The sequence below is a fragment of the Fringilla coelebs genome, assembly GCF_963513975.1.
Source record: "Fringilla coelebs genome assembly, chromosome: 17".
In the NCBI taxonomy this organism is placed as follows: domain Eukaryota; kingdom Metazoa; phylum Chordata; class Aves; order Passeriformes; family Fringillidae; genus Fringilla; species Fringilla coelebs.
The window spans coordinates 14,281,600-14,302,816 of NC_140043.1; the positions used below are offsets into that span (position 1 = coordinate 14,281,600).

The 21,217-nt window shown below is 45.4% G+C and overlaps 1 protein-coding gene across 1 annotated transcript in view; it reads left to right on the forward strand.

Moving 5' to 3' along the window:
• The window catches only part of TMEM132B (transmembrane protein 132B), a gene marked incomplete at both ends in the record, with an annotated part of 213,893 nt that overhangs the window by 149,949 nt on the left and 42,727 nt on the right, over positions 1–21,217 (forward strand). The gene's annotated exons all lie outside the window — the stretch shown is intronic.

Sequence of the window (21,217 nt, forward strand, 5' to 3'; positions counted from 1 at the left end):
ACTCAGTCCAAGGTGGAAGGTGATCCAGACTTAGAAAGCAGCTCCTTAAACCAAACCAGAAAATGTCAGTCTTTAGCAGCTTTTCCTTTGCTTGCTCTGGGGTTGGGTGTACAAACCAAACCCACTTCATTCTGAAGAATAAAACATCCAGGACAGGATCAGTCCTTTCTGGCAAACCCAGATGATTCATGTATCTCTCAGAAGTTGGTTAAAGGCATTTATGTGCAGAATTGTCCCCTATGTGTTTATCCATTGCACTTAATGCATATTTCTTACTTGAAATCTCTTTGACCTTTGGCTTTGCAGTTCCTTTTTAACAGTGCCTTTCTGTCATACTTTGCATGCAAAGGAACCTGCCTAGAAAGGGATTTTGTCCTTCCCAACATTCACTGTTTCATAAAAAAAAAATTAAATGTAAATTCAGTCTAGAGTGGATCTTCATCCCAGAAATATTAGGGATTATCAACATTGTTTTTAAATAAAACTGGAATCTGTGGCTCCCAGATCACAGATTTCAGTGTGAATTTTAACACTGATTAATGGCAGCAGGATTGAAGCCTTGAGCTTTCCTAAAGTCCCACACTGGAAGGATTGATTTTATACTCAGAGCAAATTAACTACTGTGGAGAGAGTACAGAATAGGAAAAAAGAGATTCTTCTTTTGTATGACTTTATTTCCCTTGCCCATAGCAAGTGTTTTATGTCTCTGCAGCAGAGATAAGATCCTGTGCAATTATTACCATCTCCAAATTAATTGTCATAGAGAATTAAATGTTTTGTTTAGTGGGGCTGCTCCTAAAACCACAGGGTGAATTTTATGGATAAAGATGGAAATTTAAAAAGATTTCTTGGAACACATCAACCAAAACACAAAGCACTGAAGGTTTATTAAGTTTGATCAGGGGAAGGCTTTGACTCTGGAACACCCTGGGAGGGAAATGTGTGGGAGCAGATGTGAGGAATGTCCTCATGGGCTTTGACTGGGCAAGGCCAGGGGATTGCAGCTGCCATTGTCACCAGCCACCCTGAAAAGGCATTTTAGTGATCACAGCTGTTCAACAGCAGGAAAACTTACTGCTGTGCAGGACTGAGGTGTTGGATTCAGCTTGATTAAATCACAGAATCAGAGAATGATCGAGGTGGAGGGGACCCCAAATCCCCCCCAGTGCCACCCCTGCCATGGCAGGGACACCTCCCGCTGTCCCAGGGTGTCCCGGTGTCCATCCTGGCCCTGGGCACTGCCAGGGATCCAGGGGCAGCCCCAGCCCCTGCCCACCCTGCCAGGGAACAATTCCCAATTCCCAGGATCCCACCCAGCCCTGCCCTCTGGCACTGGGAGCCATTCCCTGGCTCCTGTCCCTCCATCCCTGTCCCCAGTCCCTCTCCAGCTCTCCTCCTCTGAGCTCTGCCTGGTGGGGTGGCATTCACAGAATCCTGACCCCATGTTTGAGAAGGCTGATTTATTATTTTATGATATCAATGATATTAAAAGAAAATACTATATTAGAACTATACTCAAAGAATCGAAGAAAGGATTTCATCAGAAGGTTTGAAAGGAATAGAAAGGAATGATAATAAAATCTTGTGACTGACCACAGTCTGAGCCAGCTGGGCTGGGATTGGCCTTTAATTAAAAACAATCACATGGACCAATCCAAGATGCACCTGTTGCATTCCACAGCAGCAGAGAATTATTGTTTTTCTTTTCCTCTGAGGCTTCTCAGGAGAAAAAATCCTAAGAAAGGATTTTTCATAAAATGTGTCTGTGACACCCTGGAGCCTCTCCTCTCCAGGTGAGCACCCCCAGCTCCCCCAGCCCAGAGCAGCTCCAGCTCCTTGTGCTGCTGGTCCCAGAGCTGGATGCAGTCTCCATGTGGGATCTCACCAGAGCACAGAGGCAGAATTATCCCCCTGGCCCACACTGCTCTGGATGCAGCCCAGGATCAGCACAATAATGTACAAATATTCCATTTGGGGAGAAAAAAGTGCCTTTTTTTTTTTTTCTGAAGTGAGAATGTCCCATTCTGAATATGGCAGATAGGAAGATTTTGGTCATGTCAGCATTCTTCCTCAGTGTTCTTCCAAAAATGAAATTCCAGACAAATCTCTTCAATTTCATCAAGTGTTTCATTTTTAACTGGACTGTGTTTTCCAAAGGATATCACAATTTTTCTCTTTCAGTCTAATTCTGGGCATCTGAAGTAGGTTTTGGAATGGCTCAATGTGAACCATTATCCCCTTTTTTCCCTCTGCTCAGTTAAACATCCTCTACCATTTAATTTTGAGAGCGAAAAAGAAAGAAACCAAAGGAAAATTTGCTATTGGTGGGACAAAAATAATGGCATTTTGAATGTTTCCATGAAAGCAATGTGACATGACAAATTTTAAGAAGCTCTGTGAATACTATTAATATTTATGATGCACTCAAGAAAACATCTATTGTGTGCCACATCCATCAAAGATAAGGATTGTATTCTGCTGTGTTGGATGATAAACATTGAATGACAATAGCTGGAGATGATATGAGGTTTTCATCCTCGTGCTTGAGTAAAGCACCATGTTATTGCACTGTGAACCAACAATTTGCTTTCATGGAATTTGATACACTTGCTGATACTCCTTGCAATCAGAGCCCAAAATATTAATGAACATGCAGAGGAGGCTGATGCCAAATGCTCCAGATCCTTTAGGCAGCATTTCCCACCAATCCACCCCTTGGAAGTGGCTCTGGGTCTCCCCAGCTGACAGAGATTTGCCCCACGTTGTCAGTCTGGGGAGGGCAGGGGGTTCCCTGTGGCATGGGGGCCTGGCAGCGTGGCAGGCTGGCTTCTCCTGCCCCATGAGCCTTCCCCAGGCAGGGATGGGGCAGGGATGGGGCAGGGATGGGGCAGGGATGGGCTCTCTGTGCCCTGGGAACCCTGTGCTGCTCCCACAAACCATGCCCTGAGTGTGGCTGGGCTGTGCTAAGCCTGGCCCTGCTGTAAAATGCAGTTTTGGAGCTGATCTATGATCACCTGGGCAAGCAACACTGGGGACAGACAGAGGGGATTTTCCTTTGCTTGCTCTGGGGAAGGAGCTGCAAAGCTCTCACTCACTTTCTCTCCCTAAAAATCTCTTTGTGTTCCTTAACAATTCCCCCATAACTTGGCTCATCTGTAAGTTTTTCCAGCGTGCTCACTCTGGTTTTATTGCCCATTAGCATTCTAGACTTGTTCCACGTCTGATTGGCCAGCAACTCGAACCCAAGCCCTCAGCAAAAGGGCATCATTTGTAAAACAGGGAAGAAATCTGGGAGATACTGAAATTACTGTTAATTAAATCAGCACATGAATATAATGGACACACATGAACAAAATGATGTTTGTTTTTGAGCTGCTCTGCTAGCAGGAAGCATTATTAGGAATATTTAGTAGTCAGCCTGCATTTATTAGTTGTACAGCAAGATGAGTCCTTTCTGCATAAATTAACTTTGTATTGTGTGTATATCTGTATGTATAATACAATATTTCTTATGTACAGGCTGCAGTGAAGGCTTTCCTTTTTAAACAGTCATTTGTGTTCTGCACAACTCCTGCTCAAAGCTGTCACTGCCCTCAGTGTGGTTATTTCTGATTCCCATGGTCCCAGTACAGCTGGGCTCAGGAATTATTTTTCATGCATTTTCTATTTTTTAAATTAAATTTCAATAGCAGCATAAAGATGGAGCAGAGCAGCAATCCAAGAGCTTTGGAAGTTGTGATGCAGCCTGTGAGCAGCTATTGTGTGTGAAGGAATTCCTTGCAAAGGTGCCTCAGCTTTACTGAAAATGCCAAGCTGCAGCTTCATGAATATGATCAGGAGAGTCCAGCCCAGAGCTTTGGGGCAGCTTTGGAATATCCTGCATTGCTCAGCGCTGAAGTTTGGGAATTAGCAGTTCCCAGCTCTGCCTCCTGTGGGGCTGGGAGGTGCATTTTGTGCTGTTGGCACTTTTTGATGAGCTCTTCCAAAATCCATCAGAGGCAGAGGAGAGCACTCACTCACTGGTGGGGTGGGAGAGAGGCAGCAGCACTGGGGAGGGCAGGGAGAGCAGGCACTGCACATTCCAGGGGTTCACAGGGAGTGAATGCAGTCACTGCTGTGGGAGCAGGGGAGTGAGGCTGCTGGGCTTGGGAGAGAACCCAGTCCCTGCCCTCCCCAGTTCCTTCTATCCCCAGTTCCTTCTATCCCCAATTCCTTCTATTCCCAGTTCCTTCTATCCTCAATTCCTGCCCTCCCCAGTTCCTTCTATCCCCAGTTCTTTCCCCAGTTCTTTCTATCCCCAGTTCCTTCTATCCCCGGTTCCTTCTATCCCCAATTCCTGCCCTCCCCAATCCCTGCCCTCCCCAATTCCTCCCCTCCTCAATTCCTTCTATCCCCAATTCCTCCCCTCCCCAATTCCTTCTATCCTCAATTCCTGCCCTCCCCAGTCCCTGCCCTCCCCAGTTCCTTCTATCCTCAATTCCTGCCCTCTCCAGTTCCTGCCCTCCCCAATTCCTTCTATCCTCAATTCCTGCCCTCCCCAGTTCCTTCTATCCCCAATTCCTTCTATCCCCAATTCCTGCCCTCCCCAGTCCCTGCCTTCCCCAATCCCTGCCCTCCCCAATTCCTGCCCTCCCCAATTCCTTCTATCCCCAATTCCTGCCCTCCTCATTCCTTCTATCCCCAGTCCCTGCCCTCCCCAGTTCCTTCTATTCCCAGTTCCTTCTATCCCCAGTTCCTTCTATCCCCAGTTCCTTCTATCCCCAATTCCTTCCCTCCCCAGTCCCTGCCCTCCCCAGTCCCTTGCCCTGACACAGGGATCTCAGCCAGTGTTTGCTGGTGCTGCCTGTGCTGTGTCCCTGTAGGGTTGCTGTAAAGGGTGGAAGGGAAAAGGTAGAAATTATAGCCCCAAAATCAAACTTCATTCATCCCCCTTCCTGCTCCTCTTGTTTCCTCGTGGTCAGGAGCGAGATCATTCCTATGGTGTTGGCTTGGTCCTGCAAACAGGAGGAGCCATGAGAATTTAGTGTGATAGAAAGAAAATGTGGGGCTGTTTGGAGGCTGCAGCATCCTGCAGTGCCAGGAAGGGGTTAACAGCCTTGATGTGCCTCTCATTGCTGGCGACTGAAGTGGCAAACAGAGCATTTGATCTCCGTGTCTCATTAGAGTGTCATTTATTGCTGGGTGTGTGGATGTCAGGATGCATTTGATCTGTGCAGACTCAAAGCCCCTCATTGTTTCAGTCTCCATTTTGAAGCTCACCTAATGAAGAGCAAATTTCAAAGGGAAAACCACACTGGTAAATTCCATGTCAGAACAGGGAGCTGGGATGGGCGTGGGGTCTCCTGCCTCTGGATTGCCAGCCCAAATCCACCTCTGCCCACAGAAATCAGAAATATTTCCCTGTGGCATTGCCTGGTTTTAGGGCCCAGCAGTTTTTGTCCCAGCAGCCTCCAGCCCTGTGAGCTGTGATGGACAGTGAACTCCTGCAGCCCTTCCTCCAGCACTCCCCCTGCTCAGATATTTCTTATTTTCCCTCTTTCCTTGTGAGCTTTTAAACTCAGAGTAAACATGATGGACTTCCCACTTCACCTGCAGTTTAAAATCCAGTATTAGCTATTGCTTATCAGTTGCATAAATTCTCTTTACTATGTAGCTTACACAACAAAATGAGCATCAAACTGTTTGGGTTGTCTGTTTGTAAAAGCACTTTAGCAGGGCTGCTGCTTCCATGATGATCTGCTAAAGCAAAAAGGAACAGCAATCCCAGTGGTCTCTGTAGTTTGCATCCCATAATGTGAATTTCGGTCCACAAGTAAGAATAGTTTGTTTTGTGAAAAAATGTTCAGGCTAAGAATTATTCACAGAAAATAACTCTGATAAATGAGTACATTTTCAAGTTTTCCATGGTCATGATCAATTCGCAAAGAGGAAAAGGAATGTAAAATTAATCAAATAAATTATTCATTATATTCACTCAACTATAGCTAACAGTGAATTGTCTAGACAGTAATTACTAATTTTTAACCTATGCATGCTCACATAACACTATTGTGTGAACAGGTTCAGTATACAGTGGCTTGAGATAATAGTAATGGATGTAAGTCAACTAGCAGGTGATTTTAATTGGGAAATTATATTGGATTTTTCTATTGAACTTCCATAAAACATTACATAAATATTGAATCTCCTCAATGTTTTTCCTGCAGTTGAAAATACAGGCACACGGAGTTCTGTGCTAGTTTGATCAGTGCATAAGCAAACATCATTTTTTTTATTATTATTATTTTAATTCTGCTGTAAAACTCTGAAGAAAACCATGAAGTTCAGAACACAGCAAGAATGTACAAGGGGCCTGCTGCAGGAACATTTTCCATTTCAGTGGGGATTTTCCAACAGCAGGTTTGCATCCTTGAGGAGGGCTGGGGTTGCACTCAGGGTCAGTTCGCTGCAGGGAACAGACCTGAGCCCTCCCACCCCATTGCTGTGGCAAAAAAAAATTTCAGCATTTTGGGGGTTTCCCTGTGTTTCCCAGGCAATGCAGGGAGGATCTTCCCCTGCTGGATTTGCTGGGTGGAGCTGCTGCCCACTCCTGTGGATGTGACAGTGCAGAAAACTGAGATTTAGATTCCCTTGACTTCTATTTTTTTTTTCCAGAAATCTCTATTACTGTTACCGTTAATTAGCAAAGAAATTGAAAAGAAAGCAGAGGAACCATAATTTCAGGTGGATTTGTTATTGCAGCTTGTGCCCTGTGGACTAATTGGGAGTTGGGAATTTTGTGGCTCTGAGTTGATCAGAAGCTGTCATTTACAGAGCTCTTCCATCTCGCTTCAGGTGACTTGCCTGAAGAGGAAAATAGCAGGAAAGCCACACAAACAATTGGGAATGGTGCAAAAAGTAGGACATTGTGGAGGAATATTTGCATAAAGTGTTGGTTTTGTGTGTGTCAGCTGCATCCTTTGGGATCTGGCTTACAGACAGGGCATTAAAACCTCTCCACGTAGAGCTGCCATTAACCCTAATGCCAGTTCTGATTCTGACTTCCTGTGTGCTTAATGTTATCTTAATGCAATTTGATTTGGTATTTAATTGCAGTAATTTAATTAATGGTTCTGTAAATAAAAAGGCTGAGTTGTGGCCTCCTACACGCACAGATATGCACAGCAAGCAGCTCTAGGCTCCCGGGAGATTTGAATTTGTGACTTAAAGCAGAGTTTAACCCTAAGGGTGTATGATGAAATGCCCAAATCCCAAAATAACCCTGGAAGGGTGTTTGCACTGGAATGTTCCAGTGCTGGTTCAGGCTTGTGGGAGAAGGGGGGCATTTAAACCCTAACCCATGGATTTCTTGTGATGGAATTGGTCACCTCTCACACAGGAATTGCTTCCTTGTGGGACTGCATTGCATTTAAAATAATTCACAAAGACTTAGTTATTAATGAAGCTGTTACTAATTGGATAATTGCTATTAATATTGTTACAGAATCCTGTTGGCCCAGGGGGTTATTTGCAAGTCAGAGCTCGCAGGTGTTTCTAACCCTGCTATTGATGTGCCTTTGACCTTCTCTCACACATGCTGCTCATGTCTGCTGCACACTTAAAATGTCTATTAAATATTGATTAGTCTCCCTTATAAACCATTTATAAATAGAAGCATGTAGTATAAATGTAACCTAAAATCATTAAGGCTACATGGTGTGCAAGTTAATAGGAGCAATGTTGAAAAGTTAGGGAGTGCATGAATTGAGGCAATTGGGTTCATAAACTGTTTTCTTAGTACAGGATGGTGGAGTTCCCATGGAAGTCAGGGATTTCTCATTGTATCCACTGAAGATTTTCCTCTTTTTAAAAATTTATTTACAAACTAGAGGTGACATAAAACCCAAGTCCTTTTCCAGAGTGGAGCTGCATAAAGGACAGCTTCAAATACTTATGCAAAGGAGGAGGAACATCCTGGATTCACATATGGAGAAGAGGTCCAGGTTCCCCAGTGAAATGAAGGTGCTCTGCTGATGTTAATGGAATTCTACTGCATTCCCTACACCATAAATCACAGCCAGCTGTTTCTAAATCAAGCCCAAGCTAAACTGAATTCAGGATAAGCAGCGCCCCATTTCAGCACAATTGCTGGCTCTTAAGCTTGGAGTTAAATCACATTTATGTCCCTTCAAATCCATAGCTGGTACAAGGAGATCTGAGCAGGACCCTTTGCCTGAGCTTGTGTCCTGGGCTTGCATTGCCATGGGATTTGGTATTACTGAAATTCCCTCAGGTGAACTGTGCCCACGGGTTTTATTTTGGACACTTGACCCCTAAGGACAGACCAGATTTTGTTGCCATTTTTGGGGTATTTAGATAGGCAAGAGCCAGCTCTGGTTCAAGGTCTGATGTGCTCTAAACCCTACAAAGCAGTGTGGGAATGACAAGTTCAGCCTCCCAGGCAGTGACAGCAATCGTCAGACCTTTCATATGCCAGGGGGGAAATCAGGAAGATGGAAACAAGAACGAGCCAACAAGGGTTCAGAGTGCTTTCTTTGAAAGCATCTCCTGCCATTTCCAGCTGCCTCCCTTCCTTGTGACATCTCCCTGCTCAGATGAGCAGCAGAATCAGCCGGGCACAGGCTGTGCAGTTTTCACTCAGCACTCAGTGGCTGTACCTGACCCCCAGCTCTTAAAAGCAGAACAATTAAGCCAACCCCAAAGAGGATTACAATTGAGAATTAGAGGCTATAAATGTGATTTAGCACGGAGTGCTGAGCATGACAAATCATTTATGTGCCCAGACCTCACTAGTTCTGAAATGAGTTTCATTTGGAAGCGTGGAGCAGGTTCAGTGTCAGGAGCAGCTCCTGCAGCTCGGCTCTGGCCAGGCTGCAGAACCTCTCTGAAGCACAAAGTGCCACCAGTTTTGTCAGCTCCTTATTGATGGGAGGGGATCCAGGGGCATCAATGTGCCAGCCAAGCTCCCAGGTTGTTTCCCTCTCTTTGCTGAAAGCCTGATTGTGGCACAGGGCAAGGCGGACTCAGGGATTCTGTTGATGCGGTTGGAGGAGATCTTGATGCAAAAGCTTTCCAAAACATGTGCTTTAGTGTACTCAAAGGGATGAGTTTCTTGAATGTTTTCCTGCTGTGAGTTCCTCTGTGAGAAGTTTGTCTGAGTCTTTCACTCCTCCAGAAGCTGTTGAGTGTTTCATTGATAAATGAAGATATTTCCCATCCAGAAGGAATATTAATAGCAGGCACGTGTGTTTACATGTGTCTGTGTTTTGAGTTGCCTTGGAAACAAGGAGAGGAAGCTCCATGGACCAGGACATGCTTTCCATTTAAGGAGCACTTGTGCTATTGTAAAACCACATGCAAAAAGAATCCAACTCATTCATGCTCTTGGGGAGGATCTTGCTGCAGGGAGCAGCCTGTGAGTGTGGATCCCATAGAGAGGACAGAAATCTGTGGTGGTGTTTGCAGGGTCCCAGGGAGGGAAGAGATGAGACTCTTGACTCCATGTTTCAGAAGGCTGATTTATTATTTTATGATATATATTTAAAGAAAATTATATATTAAAACTATACTAAAAGACTAGAAGAAAGGATTTCATCAGAAGGTAGCAAATAAAGGAATGGAATGATAATAAAATCTTGTGACTGACCAGAGTCCCAACACAGCTGGACCTGTCATTGGCCATCAAGTAAAAACAATTCACATGCTGGGTAAACAGTTCTCCAAATCACATTCCAAAGCAGCAGAACATGGAGAGGCTGAAGTTTCCCAGCTCCCAGGAGAAAAGATCCTGGCAAAAGGATTTTCATAAAATATGTCTGTGACAGAAATCCACTTACTCTGGTTTTGAGCATATTGCTGAGCAAATGAGTTGACATTGTTGAAGCTGCTAATAAGGTGGGGAAAAAAGGAATGTATGCAAGTTATCCAGAGCCCTGGCAAGGCTCCAGGTGTGAGTTAAAGTCACCAAGACACAGAACAGGCCTTGAGTGTTCACACTGCAAAACAAAGCGGACAATTTTACCTTATGTGTAAGAACAGCTGCTTCAGCATATTGCCCTCAAAGACAGCATGTTGAAACAGCTGTCCAAGTGTTCTGGAGGTTAATCTACTCAATTAATCATTGTGGGTTTATTTTTAATGTATAATCATGTTTGTGCTGTTCCTCGTGGGCACGTGAACAAAATATTGAATGTAAAGTTTTAGTCATCGGTGAAACGCCTGTCAGAACACTCTGAGGGAAAAACTCTCTTTAAAGTGGCACTGGCTCTTGGAGAGAGGAATGGGGGTTGTGCCTGAAAATCACACACTCACAAACAGGCTACAGCTCCCACCTCAGCTCAATTCATTCTGCAGCACTTTGTGAATGAAACCCCAGGACCTCACACATTTTCTGCATGTTATTCACTGCCACAGAATTGTAAACAGCCACTGTCAGAAAAATCCTCTGGCAATCCATTTGACCAGAAATAAATAAGATCTAAACATCATTCCCAACCTTTCTAAATATCACTGCACATGTAAAAATAGCAAAATCTTTATATATATCATATCCCAGTGCACCTTTCATGTCAATGTATTTTCAGTCAAATGCAGGGTTTTCTGGCTTTGTTTACCCCAAGAGACCATGCAGAACAAGTGGGAAGAGCTGTGACAAAAGTTGGTGAAATACAGACTACAGCAGCTACACACAGCTAATGCTTAATAGAGTTTGCAGTCTTTCCTCTGCCTTGATTTTCCCAGATTTTAGGTTTATTCCCCTCTGGACTGAAGAGCAGTGCACGCTGGAGTGAGGCTTTTTAGATTGAAGCTCTGGTTGGGGATTCTTGTCCAAGAAAGGAGAAAAACCAAAGGACACCAGAACAGAAGTGCTGCTGCAGAGGAGGGAGCTGCTGCTCAGGGATGCTCCTGCTCAGCCTGTCCCAGGCTGGCTCTGTCCCTCGTCTGTCTCACTTTACCTGGCCAGGAACTCCACTCCACTCCTCTTCTCTTCTCTTCTCTTCTCTTCTCTTCTCTTCTCTTCTCTTCTCTTCTCTTCTCTTCTCTTCTCTTCTCTTCTCTTCTCTTCTCTTCTCTTCTCTTCTCTTCTCTTCTCTTCTCTTCTCTTCTCTTCTCTTCTCTTCTCTTCTCTTCTCTTCTCTTCTCTTCTCTTCTCTTCTCTTCTCTTCTCTTCTCTTCTCTTCTCTCCCACTCCTGTCACCCCTTGTCTTGAGGAAGAAATGCAGGTGCAGTTTTATTCCAGCTCGTTCTCCATAATAGCTCTGGTCAGATTGCATTGGATCTGTGTGCCAGAATTAATTGCAAGGCTGCTGGGAGAAAAAATCCCAAATTAAATCAACACCAACTTGCACAACTGCCTTCATTACCCAGGAGGAAGAAAAGCAGCCCTGAAGGGCCACATTTGAGAGAGTGTAACTGCTGGGCAGGGAGCTGACTGCCAGTGTTGTTGGACAGGAAAATGAAAACCAAATAGAAAGGTGTGTTTGATGTAGTTGTTGTGACTTCAGGAGCTTGGCCCTGGTCGACCACAGGAAATGTTTGATGACCTTGTTTCACTTTTTGTTAGAGGAGCCTTCTGGCAGTAATTTTTGGGCTTTTGGAAAATTCTTGCATAGTAAAGGACCAATGGTTTTTGTTTCAAGGTCCTGTTTATGCACTGCCAGCTCATTCCTGTTGCCTGGAAAAATTGAAGTGCAGTAGTTTAAATGAGATATTTGAATCACCATGTTGAATTTTATTTAGGTAAGAGCTTCCCTATCTGGAGGAACATTTTGAAAACAAACTTTAAGAATTACTGCCCCACATCTGTGCTGAGTGTGTTTCAGCACCAAGGGGTGAAATATCACCAGCAGGGGAGGATGTGCCTCAGTATTCCAAGGTGGGGGGGAAAAGGAAAGAAGCCCAAGTGCTGAGGAGTGGAAGGTGAGGAGGGCTTGCTCTTTTCTGCACGGTAATTGTGCAGGGGTGCTTCCAAGTGCAAGCACTTTGCAGCTGGAATTTTGTGTCAGGTTTATGGAGGCCTTTAAGTGCAGCTCTTTTCCACCTTTGTTCAATTCTTTGCTAAAATGATGTGTCAAAATGCCAGAGATGCACCTGGTTTGTTCAGCTGCTTTCTGCACAAAGGCTCTTTTCCTGTGCTCCTCTGTCCTTTTAGCAGGAGGATGTGCAGGGAGGGCACCCCATCAGCTGCAGGACAGGAAGGACCTGGCCTCACTCCTGGCCTCCCTCCCACCTCACAGCAGTCAACAACCTGAAATTGCTAGTGCAAAAGGAGAAATAAATGTATTATCATGAAAACCTGCCCATTTTTAGAGAGAAAGTAAAGAATGAATGGTTAACAGGGGCAATTTTAAGGGAGATAAATTTCCTTAATGGAGGTGAATTGCAAATATTCCTTTTATTTGAACAGTCCAGCAGGGCTGACCTGATTTCTTTCTGCAGCTCAGGGTGTGTATTTTTGTGTCTCATATTAGGGAAATGGCAGAGAATGGGAGACGCTTTCCTTCACTCAGATACCTTGGAGATGAGTCCTTCAACACAAATGGGGTAATTCTCTTGTACCTCTCTTGCTGCAGCCAGTTTGTCTCTCTGGAAAATCAGCACTTTCCCCATTTCTCATCATGGAACAGGTTCTGGGGAGGTTTGAATTTAAATCACATCTTAATGACTTCTAAAGGCTAATTATGAAGACAAGACTTTTTAAGCAATGATAGAAGTATTTTTTCACTTTCCTTCTGTCCTTCAGTGTCTGTTGTTGGAAAACCAAGTCAGCCACTCTTTCACATAGTTCACAAACAGCTTAAATGAAAAAAATCCTTGCTGCTGTGGGATCCCAGCCTGCTCTGAGTTTGGTGCTGAGGTGTAAGAACAAGGGACCAGTTAAAATCCTTTATCAAGGAAATGTGCTGTGATTTTGATATTTACTGGCCTTTCTAGAACAGTAAGTGGGAGACCTTTGTGTGTTTACAGAATACTTCTATTGAAAACCAATAACTCTGTCACTTTCTGTTCCTGAGAAACATTGATGTCAACCCCCTTGCCCTGTCTCAAAGCACCTGTGAGGTGACACTGGAAGCCCCTGAAGTGGAACATTTTGCAATTGTTTCAGATTAAGAGATATTCAGTGATTTCCCCCTTGAACTCCTGCAGCTGCCAGTGGCATTATAAACTCCTGTGCCATTATAAACATCAGCTATGCCATTATCATTTCCCACTTCAGAAGGATGGCAAATAATCCTGCATTTCTTCCTTGCCTTTCATCTGCTGCTGCACTTGGAGCCCTCTGTAGTTCCTCACAGTCACTGATATTTGCTTTGCTGCACAGCTGAATTTCAGGGAAGCTGCCAATAAAATCCCCATTTTCTTGTTGTGCAAAAAGGCCACTCAGTAGGAGAGGTGTTGGAATTGGTGTTTAAATTGTTCAGAACCAACAGCAGGTTTGGGTGTACCCAGAGAACAGGCACGGACCTGGGACTGGGGAATATGGAATTCTTCTCCTCATCTGTCCCTGGTGGGATTTCCTGTGCCTCAGTTATTTTAGATGTATAATGAAAATACCTGAAATAACTGTCCTGTTGTTTTTGGCAGGGCTGAGAACTGGCCTGGAACTCTTCTGGAAAGACTAGATACTAGAAGCAGTAGTTTAAATAAATCATTGTATATCTATTTCTTAGAACAGGTGAAATGGAGATGGGAAAAGATGAAAAATGCAATAGTTTGATGCTGAATTCACAGCAGTTTTACATTTCTGTGGATACTTGGTCTTTATTATAGTTACTATCTCCAGTCAGTCTCTTTTTTATTTTTCATTACCTTCTCACAAATTCTTAACACATTCTTTCATTTGAGGGACTGTGTTTCCTAAAATCTGATGGACTCTGGAAAAATATTGATGTTCTGACAGCAGCAGCTCAGCTTTTGAAAGCCAGATGATATTGTCCTAGTCTGCAGGAAATAAATACACTGCACAAGAGTTCACTGGCAAATTCAATCATGAAAACAAAAAAGGGATTTTGTTCTGAACTTGAATAAAACAGAGGTTGTTCTTTGTAAAAGTTGTGCAGGAAAAGAAATAATCAGACACAGGGGCATGTCAGAACAAGGTGGAACGTCACACAAGGTGAGCAGGCTGACAAATTAAAGTCAAGAACAAAACTCAAGCCAAGAAGAGGCAGAGGAAGGAAGTAAAAATTCTCCAGTTCTTAGATCAGTCAGAGAACTCTCAGAAACTCACCTGAAATAAATCAATGTTCTGATTTGAAAAAAAAATCCCATTTTTTAATTTTAGGGTTTTTTTCCAAAGGAAAAGACTCTCAAAATTGCCTTCTTTACACTTGATTTTCATGGAGAAGCTGATTTGTTTTCTCCAAAGCACTCCCAGGCAGTGCCAAGCCCAGCCAGGTGAGATCTCCTCTGGTGCTGGTGTGACAGGAACCCCCCTTCTTCTGCCCCCCTGTCCAGCTGTCCCCTCTCAGGAGATCTCAGAGGACTGGTTGCTTTCCCATGGATCTTTCCCTGCTCAGAAATTGGATTTCCCGAGGCACAGCCCCTGGGGAGGGCTGGAGGAGGAAGGCAGTGTGTCCAAGGCAGGGGGAGAGCCACACTCCCGCCGTGCCGGTGTCCTGCAGCATGTTGGGACGTGGTGCAGACATGCTGTAATTAATTTGTGCATCCTTCTAGAGCATTAAGCAGCTGTTCTTACAGAAGGACATGGATTTCTGCCCAGGTAGGGCTGGTGGAAGGAGATGAGCACACAGATTGCAGTGCTGAACTCACGTGATGCACAACCTTATGTTTCGGTGCCTGCAGTTTTGCTCTCGTGAAACTGGAGCCTTTTCAAGCCACTGAGCTGCCAGCTCTGCCATTGCACCAGGGGCAGAGAACTCCCTCCAGAAAACCCTCCCTCCAACCCAGTCTGAAGGAGATATCAAGAGCAGGAAAAGAGTCAGACAGGTGTCTGAAGGAAGCATTTCCAAGTGGCCATCCCTGATGTCATTAAATATTATTCAGCCTGTGGGATAAATATAGAGAGCCAGAAAATTGTGTCTTTGACTGCTGGTGGTGCTCAAGTGAATCTGATAATTATGTTCCATGGCAAGGCATGGCCTCCTTAGACTCCTCTGTGGAGAAAACAATGCCTTTGAGGAATGTTCAGATGAATTATTTCATGGCCATTTGCAAACAATCATCAGTGTATCAGTTTGTACACTGGCTGCTCTCGAGCAGAGAGCTCTGCCCATTTTGCGTCCACGTGCAGGGGATATTGTTTGATTTCAGTCAGAGGGGAGCCACAATTTTATGAAGTCAGAGCATGATTATGTTCTTCTGGAACAAAAAGGGAAAAAACCAATATCTTGAAATGAACTGAGAAACTCTAAATATGCTTTAAAATGGTTGAGCAGGACTGGCTTGAGCCCGTCAGGAGAGCGTTCAGATCCCGCACGGATTTCTGAACACAGCATAAATTCCAGTGTGAGTGGCTGGCAGAGCTTACCAGACTTTGAGGCTGACTTTAGGCCCTTTGTTTCTTGGCTAAAAGGGCCTGAAACACAAGTCAGGAGCTCTGGCTGCCTGTCCTCTCTGCAGACATTTAAAATCAGGTACACAGCAGCTGCAGCCCAGCTCCTGCAGCCTCAGGTGGGCACTTGAGAGCGATGGTGTCACAAAGCAGGTTTGGACACGATGTGCTGAGGAGAAATAGCCTGAGCCCAGGCTCAGAAAGGGCTTCTGCTCGTGCAGGAGGCACAGTGCAGTCTGCCTGACAGGTTGCAATTACTTCTGCCAAGTGCACCAGGCTGTGTTCTGAACCTCTGCTTAATGGGGGCAGATCTGTTCTGAGTTATGAAAAAAAACCCACAAACTGCCTCAGGTCACAGAAATGACAGTCTCTGTGTGTCTAATCAGGTTTCACCTTCAGCAGCAGGTTTTGCTTGTTCATCCTACATAAACCTCACAATGAGCTGAATTTCCTTGGTAAAAAAACATGAAATGGAGTAAATCTCAGCTTTAGTTTCCATGAATCCGAGAGAGAGCTGGCTCTGCGTGCAGGTACACTCTGCTGAGATCAGAGCTTCCTTCAGTGGCTCCGTGGCAAAAAGACAAGTTCAGAAATGAGACTCTGCTTTGGAATCTCTGGATTGTGCTTTTTTGAGCTAAAGCAAATTGTTTTTGCAGTGATGCACATCTAGAATAATATTCAATTAGGCTAATGGCTGCTGCCTCCATTGTTCAGTGAGAAGCAGTGATTGGGGACCTCTGAGCCTGGCTCATGCTGCACTAATCCCTGCTGCACAGCACCTGCCCCTGCCTGCCCTTCCTCAGCCAGCCCCAGGAAATGAAACCTTTTCACAGCTTTTATTTCTATATGCTTTATTTCCATATATTTCTATTTTATTTTTATAGGTTTTATTAGGAGACAGAGGATGACCTTTAGCTGGGGCACGAGAGGCTGCAGGGTTTGGGATTGTCCCTCTGTCCCAGCTGACCCCTCCAGCAGGGATGGGGAAACAGAGCAGGGGAATGGAGGGAATGGGATGGGGGACTCTGCTGACACCTGAGAGCTCGGGGAGGGGCTGGTGCCACAGGTGGCTGCACTGAAATGGTGATTGCAGAGTAAGGAAGCAGCTCTGGGTCAGCCCTTCAGTGGGAGGGAGGAAGGAAAGGAAATGAGGAAGGAAAAAAGGTCAAAGAATATAAGCTCTTTGTAAAATTTTCTAATCTTTCATAAACACATCATCCCAGTTGTTTGTTCTTGCCTGTGGGTGACTGAAGGGTGTATCTTACCTGACAGAATGGTGGGAAATGGAGTTTTCTCACAGCCAGGCTTCATTAATATGTATTGGGAACCTAAAACGGTGTTCAGCCACGAGGGGGGAAAACTGCAGAATTGCTGTGGATTATAATAATTTCAGCAAAGCATCTAATTTATATATTAAGCTTGCTTAATGGATTTATATTGCCTTGCTCTTTGATCTGAAGCAAAAGGTGGTGAATAATTGATCAAATAAAAAACCCTCCCCTAGCCCAGCCCACACGTCACAATCTGCCCTGTAATTTACATTTTTTAAGAGATGCCGTTTCCAGGCAGAAGAACTGGCTCCTAAAAGACTCCTTCTAATATTACAAATGTATTTTCGTGAGCTACACTCAGGGGAAAGAAATAATAATGAAGGAATGCAATTCTACAGACAAATGTTCCAGCTCTCTGCCTCCCTCACTAAAGACAGTCATTTCAGCTAAATGCCAAAAGGCATTTAACTGTAGCATTTGTCAGTGGAATAGGGCTGGCTTTAGGTTTCCCTCCTGATTTACAATTGAGTGTTTATTGGGTTTAGTGTACTGTAGCATGTTTTGTTAACCTCTAGAAAAACGCAGGCAGCCGGTGCATCAATCCCAGGGATGGTGATACCTGTCAGGGAGCCTGGGCTGCAGGGCCTGCCAGCCTCTGGGGAGGATTCTGGCTGCTCTCCCAGGGCAGCAGTCAGCCCTGGGCTCACCTGGCTGCAGCTCCTGGGATGCTTTCTTGTGAGATGGAGCACCCATTGCTCCATGCCTGCATTTTTCAACCAGAGAGGGTGAAAGTGCTGCATGGGGGGAGCTGCCATAGAGCCACCTGCCCAAGGAGCATTTAGGTCACTGTGCATGCAGTGTTTAAACACAATTATTGGGAACTCTGAGCCTGGAGTTCCTCAGCTGATTTGTGCCAACCTGTGGGAGTCACTCCCCAGCAGTCCCAGCTCCTGGTCCATGCCCAGTGCCAGCAGTGTTGGAAATCCCAGCTCATGGGAGTCACTGCCCAGCAATCCCAGCTCCTGGTCCATGCCCAGTGCCAGCAGTGTCTGCAGTCCCAGCCCATGGGGGTCACTCCCCAGCAGTCCCAGCCCATGGGGGTCACTCCCCAGCAGTCCCAGCCCATGGGGGTCACTCCCCAGCAGTCCCAGCTCATGGGGGTCACTCCCCAGCAGTCCCAGCCCCTGGTCCATCCCCATTCCCAGCAGTGTCTGCAGTCCCAGCTCTCTCAGAGCTCCTGACACATCTCCCATTCACTTTTCCTCCACATTTGTCCAAACCCACCAGTTATCAAACATTTACCAGGGCTGTGTGAAGCATTGATTCATATTTAAATAAAGCCATTATGCCAGCCTTGAGTTCCAGTAGTTTTCTGCTCTTCCTCTGGAGTATTTCTCTCAGTAGTGCCATCTAATCAGCTTTAGGTTTTAATTAAACAGCTGTCATTTGCTTCCTAGTTCTGTTGCGACCTGATGTTGTATTAAATTTTAATTTAGCCTGGGCTGCATAAGAAGCAGATTCCTTCAGACAACAAAGCAATGCTATTAGCAGGTTACAGTTGTAATTAAGAAGCGCTCTGCTGAAGTGCTAATGCAGTCAGATAGAGAGCTGCAGATAAACACACATAATAATAATAATTATTATTATTATTCAGGGATGGAGCCTGTGATATGAATGTGTAGCTTCCACCCCTTCAGGCTGCTGAGCTGAAGGAGTTGGTCAAGATCTGACCTCAACAAAAGCAATGGGGAAGGATTCCCAGTGTTTCAGCAGGGCCTTGCAGTGCCCACAGCCAGGATGGTGCTGGTGGTCCTGGCTGATGCTTCACTGTGCCCCGTGGGAGGACCATCAGCACCACGAGCCCTCTACATCCCAAATGCTGTCAGAAATCACCAGCACAGGCAGCTGAAGTTCAGCAGCTTTTTTCCTGCAGGAAACTCTACCATGGAAATGCAAACCAAGCTTTACAGAATTTAGATGAAATGTTATGACTTGTTGAAGAAGCACTAAAAGGTTCTGTTTATAAATCTACTGGACAGTCAATTAGTTCATATTTCTTCCTCAGAGGAAATATATTTTTGCAGTCTATAAATAGCCAGCTGTTCAGAAGGCCTTTACACAGCCTGTGATATTTGTGCAACACTCACTGCAGGCATCAGTGATATTGATTTCTGAGGTGGAACTGCTGAGAGTGGAGCTCAGGGTTTGGGGGACTGCCCCACTGCTGAGCACAGGGGGCTCCTGTGTGTGCTGGGAGCTCGGGACAGTTCTGGTGCTTGTGCTTGTCTTGTGCTCATCTTCTATGAAAGGAGTGCAAATGCCTCTAAAACTTCACATTGTCCTTCAGGGCATCGAAGTCTGAGTGCAGCTCTGGCACTGGAGAGCTCTTGGGCTTCAGAGGGGCTGGAGGCTTGTGCTTTGCCACACAGGATGGCCAACACCCAGGTGATGGAACAGCAGCACAAAAAACAAATGGGAAACGGACCAGGCCTGCTGAGGAGCTGGTTCCAGTGCACCAAGGTGCAGAGAGCCCTCTAATCCTGGCTCAGGAGGGTTTAATCCTGACTCCCTGGTGCTTTGGTCAGGTGTGATTGACACAGGCACTGCCTGCCTGACCTGAGCAGCTCACAGCTGTGCTAACAGAGAGCCTGGAGGGGGAATTTGCTGGGTGCTCATGGTTTGTGAGCTTGGCCAAAAGAGATTTTCCCCAGATGTGTTGAAGAACACCTTCTATTGTTGGAGAATGTTGGAGAATTGCTCCTCACGAGCCCTTTGACCCAGGACCACCAGGTCTTCATCAAATATCTGATGTTGGAGGGCTCAGGAAATATGGGGTGTTTGCAGTGGTGAAATCCAACTACCTCTTCTCTGACTTGTGGATGAATTACCTTCAGTTTCTCTTTGCTGTCTTACAGAACCTTTTTCCACGTGAGGCGCACCTAAGTGCTTTCTTCCACCTGGCAGTGCATTTTCTCCTCAGCCTTTTTCAAATCTCAGTCTTTGTAAAGGATTTTCAGTTGTTTTTTTCACACTTCCACTTCTGTCACATATTCCTCTCTTTGCCAGTGTCCCTCTCTCCTGGCTGGCAGCTGGTTATAAATGAGCCTGTTCAGCAGAAACAAAAACTAGACAGTCATTTACTGTGTAGAACATCTGGTTTGTGCCTCGCAGAGAACAGAACAAAGCCTGCACTTATTTCCTGAGGTGTTATCCAAAAAGCCTCTCTGCTCAGGATGACTCTTAAATCACATTGAAGCCTGAGTGTGAAGCTGAGCACGTCCTTTCAGGCTGTCCTGAGCAGAAATGGACTCCAGTGTGTGCTGGGTGCTGTTGTGCTGCCCATAAACCTCTCAGGGCTCTCAGAGGTGGCTGGCACTGCTGTTATTAGTGCTGCAGCTCATTTAATTCAGGCCGCTTCTTGTAGAAGGTTCCGAATATTGATTAATAATACATCTTAGTTGCAAGTATTTATTGGTCTTCTCCAGCTGTCCTTAGCTTGTGGTCAATGCCCATTTTTCTCTATCAATCTAGCCAGCAGCCAGAGCAAATGATAGTGAATATATCTCCCTATGCAAGCTGCCATCAAATTTTTCACTAAAATCCATTCCTTCTTCCACCAATTCTAATAATGGAATTTAAAGTTAGATTGGTTTGAAGCAACTTTTTTATTTCCCCCCCACCAACTGGCAAGCAATTAGTTTTATGGAAGTTGAAAAATGAAAAGGGGATGGATTCAGAGCAGTATTTCCTATTGCAGGCTTTTTGAGGAGGGCAGAGTGGATCCCTGTGAAATCCCAGACCATTCCTTGCCCCACTGGTGTGTCACATTTTGGGCTGGCACTCAGCACTGCTTCTGCACAGGCTGCTCCCCTCCAGCCTGGACCTGCTCGTGCCAGGCAGGGGCCTCTGTAGCAACTCGTTTGGAGTAATTAATCAACCTGAGACCGAGAGGAAGGCTGTGTAATGGAGTCATTAGAGTGCCAGCACTGTGAATTCATCAGGATTACAGATAAACGTGGTTAAGCGTCTCTAGGTGGGGAAAGACTAAAAAAATTGTGTGTGGATGCACAGTTTTTCTCCTAATGTGTTTATGGAAAGAAATGGTTGCTTCACAGCAGAGTTAGCTGGAACAGGAAGGAAGGAATGCTGTTGTGATGGTGGACAAACACCTCCCAAACCACTGGCACCGTTTGGGGCAAAGGGCTGGGAGGAACTGCTGATGCCCTGGAGGTCCTGCTGAGCAGTGCTGTGCTCACAGAGCCATTGCCCACAGCCAGACCTGTGAATGGGCTCTGTTTGTCAGAAAAGGGCTTGGTGCTCCCGATGCAGCTCTTGGCTCAGAAAGCTGCAAAAACATTGCAGGGAGCTGCAAGGGTGCGTGCAAGGGAGGGCCCCATCCCTGTGCCTGACCCTGGGACATTCCCGTGGTGTT